Raw genomic sequence first — 8994 nt, 5'->3', positions numbered from 1 at the left:
AAACCTTCCTTTTCAAATCTGGCTGTAGCCCTCTTATTAATCTTGGGTTCCTTTCTTCTTTTTGGAGCTGGGGATATAGCTCAGCAGCACAGTGCCTGCCTGGCAAGCGCAAGGTCGTGAGTTCAGTTCTCAGTATATTAAAAAAAAAAAAAAAAAGTCTAAAGCATTTCTTCTCTTTGCCTCAGCCTGGTAAGTTACCCGTCTTTGTATTTTGATATATCATTATTGTTATTGCATTTTGCAACACACCAAAAACTGGTTGAATCCTCATGATTTCCATTGTTTTTTGCACATAACCTCCCAGGAAGTTCTAAAATTCCATTCAGAACTGTGAGCCTAAAAAGTAGTGTAAGAAACTGAAAGAGTAAATAAAACCCGAAAGATATAATAGATACTGTGAGAGGGAAAGAAATTGCTCAAGGGGAAGGAACAACTGGGGTGAGGGAAAGGAGAAAAGAAAGAAAGAAGGAAGGGAAAAATATGTGTATACAGAAGGACAGCGGGGATCATTCTAGTGCTGATGTCTATTGGTTTACTGAAAGGAGCAGTTCATGCTTAAATATGTTTTTCTTCACCAATTTTGCATGCTTATATCTGGTAATCTGAACAGCTAATTTGAAGATAGCAATATGCAATATAACAACATTTGCTGAATTCCTACCATCTTGTTTAGTGAAGCTCTGTATCTTTTTTTTTTTTTTTAACGTTTTATTCTCTTAATGGTTTGATCAGTCTTGCTTTCTTACATCTGGTAATCTGAGCAACTTTGTTGAGGATAACAATATGTAACGTAATAACCATTGTTAATTCCTATCATCTTGTTTAGAAATCCTGCATCGTTTTTCATTGTTTTTGTGTTGTTTTGTTTTTGTCTTTGTTGTTATTTTGTTATTGTTTCTTTCTCTTTAAAATTAAAAAAAAAAACAAAACACCTATAGTTATGCTATCCAGAAATTTAGATACTGTGGCTGTTTTGGTACAGGGAGTTCAGGCCCTGCCTCACTCTCCCTGTACCTCTAGGCACGGTGCCAGGCACAGGAGAGGTCCATAGGTGTCTCTTCATCCAGAGACCTGCCCAAGCTTGTTTGTTAATCGATATTTTAAAACACGGACGTTAGATTTCTTAGTTTCAGGCGATGACAGTGAAGTGTGTATTCTGTCACTGATCAGACGCACATCTTACCTCCACGAGAGGACAGAGGCTTCCTCCTGGACGGTGCCGCTTTCCTGGCGCAAACCCAGAGAGCGCGGGGCTCCCGAGAGGTACAGGCTGGTTTGAGTCTCTGGACAGAAAACCAAAAAGCAAAGGAACATGAAGACCAGGTGATCCCAGATCACAAACCAGACGTTTTAGCAACTCCCTCACCAAGGACGCTGGGACCTTAGCTTGCCAGTTTAGAGGAAGGCACTTTCTTGGGCTGGCCACGCCTGGTGCAGTGGATGGGCCAGGGGCCATTAGCTGTCAGCCCGGCAGCTGGAGGCTTGGTTGGGGCGGGAGTTCTTCCCCTGCGGGCCTCAGTGTCCTCACCCATAAAATGGAAACAATGACCCATATTACCAGGCAGTGGGAGTCAGGGGACAAAATGCCTTGGAGGTCCGCTTGGGCCAGGTGCGGCACACAGCAGTGCGTGGGCCAGGAAGTCCCCCGGCACCTTGGTTGGTCTGGGAAATATTGCTGATTTACCCCACACGGGTGGGGGGGTGACGACTGGCTGGGGCCGGACAGGTGAGAGACGGCTTGTCACGGACAGGAAATTCCCCCTGCTTTCAAATTCAGTGACACGGAAGAGGTGTTTAGTGGCTTGGGGATGGTTTTCAGGGCTTGTGTGAACATCCCTGAAACTTCCCTGTCAATTTGGGGGAAAGTGGATTTTTTGGGGCAAAGAGGCTTTGGGTTTTTTTCTGGTACTGGGAATAGAACTCACAACCTTGCTCTTGCCAGGCAGGCGCTGTGCTGCTGAACTATATCCCCAGCCCCTGAGCTTTTGGTTTTTGTCAGCACCTCAGAAGCGTCTATGATGTAAAGGTGCAAAGTCTATTGGCAGGGAGTCCTACGGACAGACGTTTGTACGCGCTGCCTTGTATCTTTCGGGGTATGGCGGAAACGCTGAGGACAGCGAGGGCACAGACCCAGCGGCCCGGGGACAGTGCCAGTGGCTCTGCACACCCGAGACGAAGGCCAGGCTTCTCAGGGCACCCACAGCAGGAAGTCATTGGCTTTGCTGCAGCAGGAGCTCTTGGTCTGAGGGGCGTCTCGAACCTCCACTTGCTCAGGGGCTGGGCTGCCTGTAAGATCTGAAGCAGGCTCTGGAAATGATGTGTCGTGTGTGTGTGTGTGTGTGTGTGTGTGTGTGTGTGTGTGTGTGAGAGAGAGAGAGAGAGAGAGAGAGAGAGAGAGAGAGAGAGAGATCTGGATCCCGGGAGGCAGATGTTCACACCAGCTGCCCGAGGTGGGAGGTGCGGTCTGTAATCCAGGAACTTCAGAAGAGAAATATTCAGCGATCCTTGGGGAAGTGGAAGACCAGCCTCGGCCTCATTAAGCTGGGCTCTGACCAAGTCTAGCCCACCAGGCAGTCAGCACTAGGGGCCCCACAGCTCTCCCGATGACCTGTGGAGGACAGAGGTGACCCATCCTGTTCTCGGGGCACAGGTGCTATTACTGGTGACATTTCCCACCTCGGCTAACGTGCGGCTGGGGACTCCCCGGCTGGCCTCCCTGGCCATTCAGGCCACAGAAGCCTCCCAGCCCTGACTCCGGTTCAGGGACTAAAGTCAGGAAATCCGGTGTGCGCACACTACCTGCTGGTTTTGTCTGTGCACACTGGGCTTAGCGCAGTGGGCTGTTGGGCGGGGTATTTCACACCCGAACAGACCCCTGAAGGGAATTTTATTCAGAACCAGGTAAATACTTCTTTTGACAGGACTTCAGTGTTTTGTACTGGAGACAATCCTCCTTTAAATTACTCAGCTTCCAGAGGATGGAAGTCCTTTTTATTTCTTGTTTCTTTTTCTTTTTTTTTTTTTCCTGAGACAGGATCTCACTATGTAGTCCAGGCCTGCCTTGAACTCACAATTCTCCTGCCTCAGCCTCCCGAGCGCTGGGGTCATAGCGCTATGCGTACCACCATGCCCAGCCTTTGTGTTTCTGGTTGAAGGAGAAAAAGATTCCTTCATGACTTCCACCCGTGTGGCTTCATACATATTCCATTCAGGTTTTCGCAGTGCATGTTTGATTCGCTGTGGAGGAATATTTATTTCTAAATTCACCAAATGCTTCTGCAGGCAGCCTCCACACGGATTTTAATTGCTAAACCTACTTATTCTGACTCAGTGTCTGTTTGGTGGGATGTCTGGAGATTCAGAAAGCAGGCAGACAAGCGAGCTGGGCCAGATGCTCTGCATGACTAACCACACGTCCACCCGCCACGGGAGACGGCAGCCCACGGGCGTGTCAGAGGTGGGTGGGCTTCTCAGAGCTCTTATTTAAAGCTGTGCTCGATTGTACTAAAATTATAATTTGTGAATAAGCAGTGCGTGCTGGTGGTTGGGCGGAGCTGACTCACTACCGGCAACTGGGCCTGGGTCTGGGGACCGTCTCCGTGTGGGGGCAACTCCAGCAAGAGGGCAAGGCGGCAAGTGGCAGCGAGAGCCCACCCGGCTCTCCCGAGTGTCACCTCTGCAGCTGGCCTCGGACACTGGCTTCTCTTGCACCCGCCCCCGCCCGCCTTTTAGCAGTGCGTCTCCATGAGCAGCGCTTGAAAGTCAGATCTCAGTGGGGCCTTGAGGTCAAGTGCCCTTGGGCCCCCTCCAGGAGGTAGGGACACAGAGATGCGGGGAGCAGTTTCAGAGACAGACTTGGGCGTCACCTGAAATCCTCACCATCTTGTCACGGCTTTTGGTTCTTGGGAAGAGGAGCTCATTTTACAGCTCTGTCCTTTCGGCAGGTGGGGACAGGCGGGCCTCTCTTGGCTAAGCTCGAGCGCTCAGCGGTTCGTGGGACCAGAGGGCTCCCTTGTGCCAGCTGGGGTAATTGTTATGGCCCAGGCCTAGATGCCCCCAAAGGCTCATGCAGTCGTAGGTGGGGCTTTTTTGGAGGTGGCTGGATCTAGGCTGTGTGAGGCTGGGGTTGATTCATGGTGCAGTGCTGGGCTCAGGGCCACTAGGATTAAGCGGGTGAGCGCCACCTGGCCTAAGTAGCCTGGGTAAGAAATGAAGGATAAAAAGAACCGTGGTTTCCTTGCTGCTTTGCTACCTTCACCCTGCCTTGGAGCCAGCCGATTATGGACTGAAGCCTCTACCAACTGTGTGATAAACAAACCTTTCCCCCTTTAGTTGTGGGCGTTGGGTGTTTTGTCTCAGCAATGAGAAAAGTAACTAAGACAGTGACCAGGGTCATAAGATGCACACAGGTCCCAGGATTGCTCCTAGGGGTCAGGAAGGTGCTTGGGACAGTGAGGAAGGAGGGATGGTGGAGGTGGACCAGCGAAGGGAGCACCGTTATCTTCTCCCATTAATAATTTACATTCACTTGCATGAACTGACCAGTATTTTTGTTTTGTTTTGTTTTCTTTTTGAGACAAGGTCTTGCTGTGCAGTCCAGGCTGGCCTTGAACTCACTTTGTAGCCCAGGCTGGTCTTGAACTCGAAATGATCCTCCTGCCTCAGCCTCAGTGCCTCAGTGCTGGGATTACAGGCACGTGCCACCACACCCCCGGCATGATCAGTATTTTGAAAGAAGAATACAGGAGGCTGAGGCAGGAGGATTGCTGCGCATTCGAGGGCAGCCTGGGCTACAAAGTGAGCTCAAGGTCAGTCTGAACTGCACAGCAAGACCCTGCCTCAAAAAGACAAAAAAAAAAAAAAAAAAAAAAAAAAGAGAGAGAATGAATAAGACTGTGAGGTCACAGATTTTGGCAAGCACAGTTTTCTCGGAAGCAGCATGGAGCCATCCCAGAGCAGAGGACTCTGGCAGGGGGCCACCCAGCGGGGAGCAGCAAGGGCTGTGACCTGCCGCTTCTCAGGGGAGGGCAGCAGGCCCTGGGAACATTCGCGAGGGCGACAGACACCTGCGGTTATCACAGCGGGAGGCGGTCTCGTGGGAGGTCAGGGACGCCGCCAAGGGTCCTCCAGCGCGCGTCAGCCCTGCAGCCCAGGTGTCCGCCGCGGCGCTCCCGCCTGCGCAGCCCACACCGCGCGGACACGGCCTTGCTCCCCGCGCCCTTGCTCGGCCGAGGGTTGAGATGCTGGCGGCAGCACAGGGCGGAGCGGAGCAGGAGCTGAGGGAGCCGGAGACCGGCGCGGCGGGTGCTGGGCGCGCCACCGGCGGCGCAGTGACTTCAGTTGTCTCCCCTGTCCTTGGGGATGCGCTCTCCCGCCGGGGAGGCTGCCGCGCGCCTAGCGCTGAGTCTTGCCCTTGCAAACGCCTGGGCCCGTGCGGCTCGGGCTGGGGCTGGGCGCAGCTGGCCCGCGCAGTCCCCGCGCTGCCCGCCCCCCTCCCCGGGCCTCTGTCCGGAGCTGAGATGGACTCGGATTGACCAGAGCGCCCAGAGCTCCTCCTCTTGCTCAACAGCGATTATTCATGGCTGACCCGGGGAGCTCTGCAGAGAAGCCTCCACATCCGGAAGGAAGCCCTGCTGGGGGCGGGGATCCCCTCGAGGGTGACATGCCGAGGGAGATCACCCGGGCACCCCGACCCAGTCCTTCTCAGCGCCCTCGGCTGCACACTGAGCCGCAGAGCGGAGACGACCGAGCTCTGTGTTCCACAGAAGCAATCTGGCCGCGGGAGAGGGAGGAAGCCGAGGGATGAGGTCTGCCCACGGCAGGGAGCTGAAGGCCGCCCAAGCCTGCCAGCCCGTCTGCGGGTCCCCACTGCTGCTCCACCGAACAAGAATGGATTTGGACAGTTCCTCTGCTGACAGCCCGACAGGTCTCTTAGCTTCACACATGGTCACTCTCATGCCCTTACCACAGAACTCAGGCTGGGTGGGAGGTGCTGCTGAGTTATTGCAGCCTGCAACCTGTGCAACCAGCCTGTGCCCGCAGATCAGGGAAATCATCCTCACACACGTGTGTTTTATGTCCATAAATACCACTGAGATTAAAGCAGCGGGATTGATTCTCCCTGCTACTCCGACCTCCAGCCACGGTGAGTTCTGAATCTGTCCCCTGGCCGGCCTCTAATTCCTTCCACCTCCACCCTCAGCCGGGAGCCAGGTCTGCCAACGGTTCCTCCAGCATCTCGTGTGTTTCCTTCTGTCCCCACCTCTGCCGCCCCAGCCGACCTTATTGCTCTTCACTGAGATGACCAGAGCTGTCACCAGGTGTCTAAGGCCCGGGCCCCAACTGTCTCGCCCACTGCCACCGTGTAAATGTTCCTGCCGGTCCATGCGGTTCTTTGGGCTAAAAATAGTTTGGATTCCCCATCTCCTTCACCCACTAATCAAAATGCTTCACAGTGTGGCACTAAGAACCATCTCTTGAATGCAAAACGAGTCGCCTTATCATTAATATGCCTTAATATTAGAACAAGAAAACCTTCTACGCACGTCTCTAATCCCAGCACTCGGGAGGCTGAGGCAGGAGGATTGCTGTGAGTTCGAGGCCAGCTTGAACTGCATCTCGAAATCCTATCTCAAAAAGACAAAACAGGGGGCTGGGGATTTAGCTCAGCGGCAAAGCGCCTGCCTGGCAAGCGCAAGGTCGTGAGTTCGGTTCCCGGTACCGGAGAAAAACCAAAAAAAAAAAAAAAACAAAAAAAACAAAAAAAACAAAAAATCAAAAAGACAAAACAAACAACCAAACACTTCTAAAAATCAAAGTTGTGCCATGTATGGTTGAACATCCTTATAATCCTAGCTGCTAGGGAGGCTGAGGCAGGAGGGCTACAAGTTCAAGGCCAGCCTGGGTAACTTAGTGAGACCTTGTCTCATTAAAAAAAAGGCTGGGGATGTAGCTCAGTGGTTTAGTGCCATGGGTTGGAGCTCTGACATTAGGAAAAACTCGTGTTGTGTCTCATTAAAATACCAGTTGATTTATAATTACCGCGTAGGATTATTTATTTTTCTCATACCCTTCAGAATAAAAAGGGCCAGGAAACACACAGCTATATTTCGGGCCATTAAAGATCCCAGTGATTTTTCCTTTGCACTGGGTCGCATTTCTTCTTTAGAGAACGGGGGATCACCTCTCATTCCGTTTAAATAAGTAGCCCCGAACCCTGGTGTTCGGCAAAGCGCGATTCAGAGAGCTGGGGACCTGTCAGCTTCATCTGTGTAGATTTCGCCTTCTCCCGGCGCAGCACAGCGGGTGAGAGGAGCCGAGAGGCGGGGTCCACACAGACCCGTTGGCGCCCTCCTGTGGACGGCGGGGAGAGGACACGCGGGCGGAGGAGCCGCTCTCTCTCGCCGCAGCAGCCCCAGGAAAGCCACTCGGTCAGCACGGTCTGAGCGGGGTTGTCCCGGCGATGTAGTACAGACAGGACGGGAGGCCGCTGGGGTCTGCGGGAGCGTCAGTACGGTGCCGGGAACACGCCGAGGGCGAGCAGGTGCGGGGCCGGAGGCCGGCGCGGGGCGCGGGGCGCGGGGCGCGGGGCGCGGGGGGCAGCAGCGCAGGCAGCTCTCTCCCGGGGCTGGCTCTTCTGTGGCCCGCGTGGCCCTCCGCCTTGGTGGGCGACAGGCAGCCCGGGGTGGCTGCCTCCGACCCGCCCTGCAGAAGCCCTGCGGCACCCTGGGGAGGGCTAGGGTTGCTGGTGAGGGAAATCCGCCCCGGCCGCCCTCCTCGGCTCCTCGAGGGCGCGTTTCTCTCTTTTCCCGTTGTCTCCCCTTTACGCGTATCCGTCCGCAGGTTTCGCCCCTGCGAGGACAACAGCCGCATGGGGAGAAGGTGCCGCTGCCGGCCTCGTCGGCCCTCGGTCCCCGCGGGCCAAGGGTTCTTAGAGGGGGCCCACCGAACGGGCTGGATCCGCGAGGGCTGCTGAGGGACCCCAGACGACCTCGAGCTTCATTACAGCCATCCCTGTGCTAAACAGCGCCTTCCTGGGGCTGTGACGCTTGACAGTTGCCATGACGACCGTTGGAAAGCCCCCATAAAAGGAGGGAGAAGAGGCGGAAACCAGATTCTCAGATATTCTGGGCTCATCCCCAGAAAAGACGCACTCATCCCTCCCCCTGTGAGCGCACCCTTGTCCTTTATTAGCCTCTAGCTGGGCGTGGTGGCACACGCGTGTAATCCCAGCACTCTGGAGGCTGAGGCAGGAGGATCGTTGAGAGTTCGAGACCAGCCTGGGCTACAAAGTGAGCTCAAGGCCAGCCTGGACTGCGTAGCGAGACCTTGTCTCAGAAAGGCAAAATAAATAAAGAAATAAATATCAGTCACTCCCTCATTCCCTTCATCCTAATCCGCAGCCTCCAGCCCCGAAGGCGGAGAGGCTGACCTGTGAATTTAACGCCGCTTTCTATTTTTTTCTAGAATAAGTCTCTTTCCCATCCTGTTACTGGCTCCACAATTCCGAGAGGGTGAAGGGATCCAGTTTGGGGTCTGTCTGTCTCAGTTACTTCCCCGCTGTCGCCTAGACACCATACCCACCACCCACAGTTTAAAGGAGGGTTATTGCGGCTCCGGTTTCAGCCCATGGTGAGCTGGTTCTGGGCTGGTTCCCGGGCAGGACGCGCCGCAGAGGGGCGTGGCGGGACAGTTGGGAAGAGCAGACCAGGCCCCACCTCCTAAGGACAAGTCAGCCGTGAACCCCATAACCCAAACACCTGTTTACGGCCCTGTTCCTGAGCAGGTGAGACGCTTGCGGGACATCCGGATGGTGGGGGGCACCACAAGAGGGTCAGAAATTGGCCACACTGGGGCTGAGGACTTACAACTTGTGGACCCAGTTGTACCCTTGGGCAAGGAACATAACCAATCCCAGCCTCAGTTGCTGGTAGTCTGCAGGATACCAACCTCCTGCAGCACCATCAGGGTGAATGAGCAAAGCGTCTGGCGCAT

The sequence above is a fragment of the Chinchilla lanigera genome, unplaced genomic scaffold (genome assembly GCF_000276665.1).
Source record: "Chinchilla lanigera isolate Chin_1 unplaced genomic scaffold, ChiLan1.0 scaffold00023, whole genome shotgun sequence".
In the NCBI taxonomy this organism is placed as follows: domain Eukaryota; kingdom Metazoa; phylum Chordata; class Mammalia; order Rodentia; family Chinchillidae; genus Chinchilla; species Chinchilla lanigera.
The sequence above is the reverse complement of the archived record's forward strand: the minus strand, read 5'-3'. Positions refer to the sequence as shown.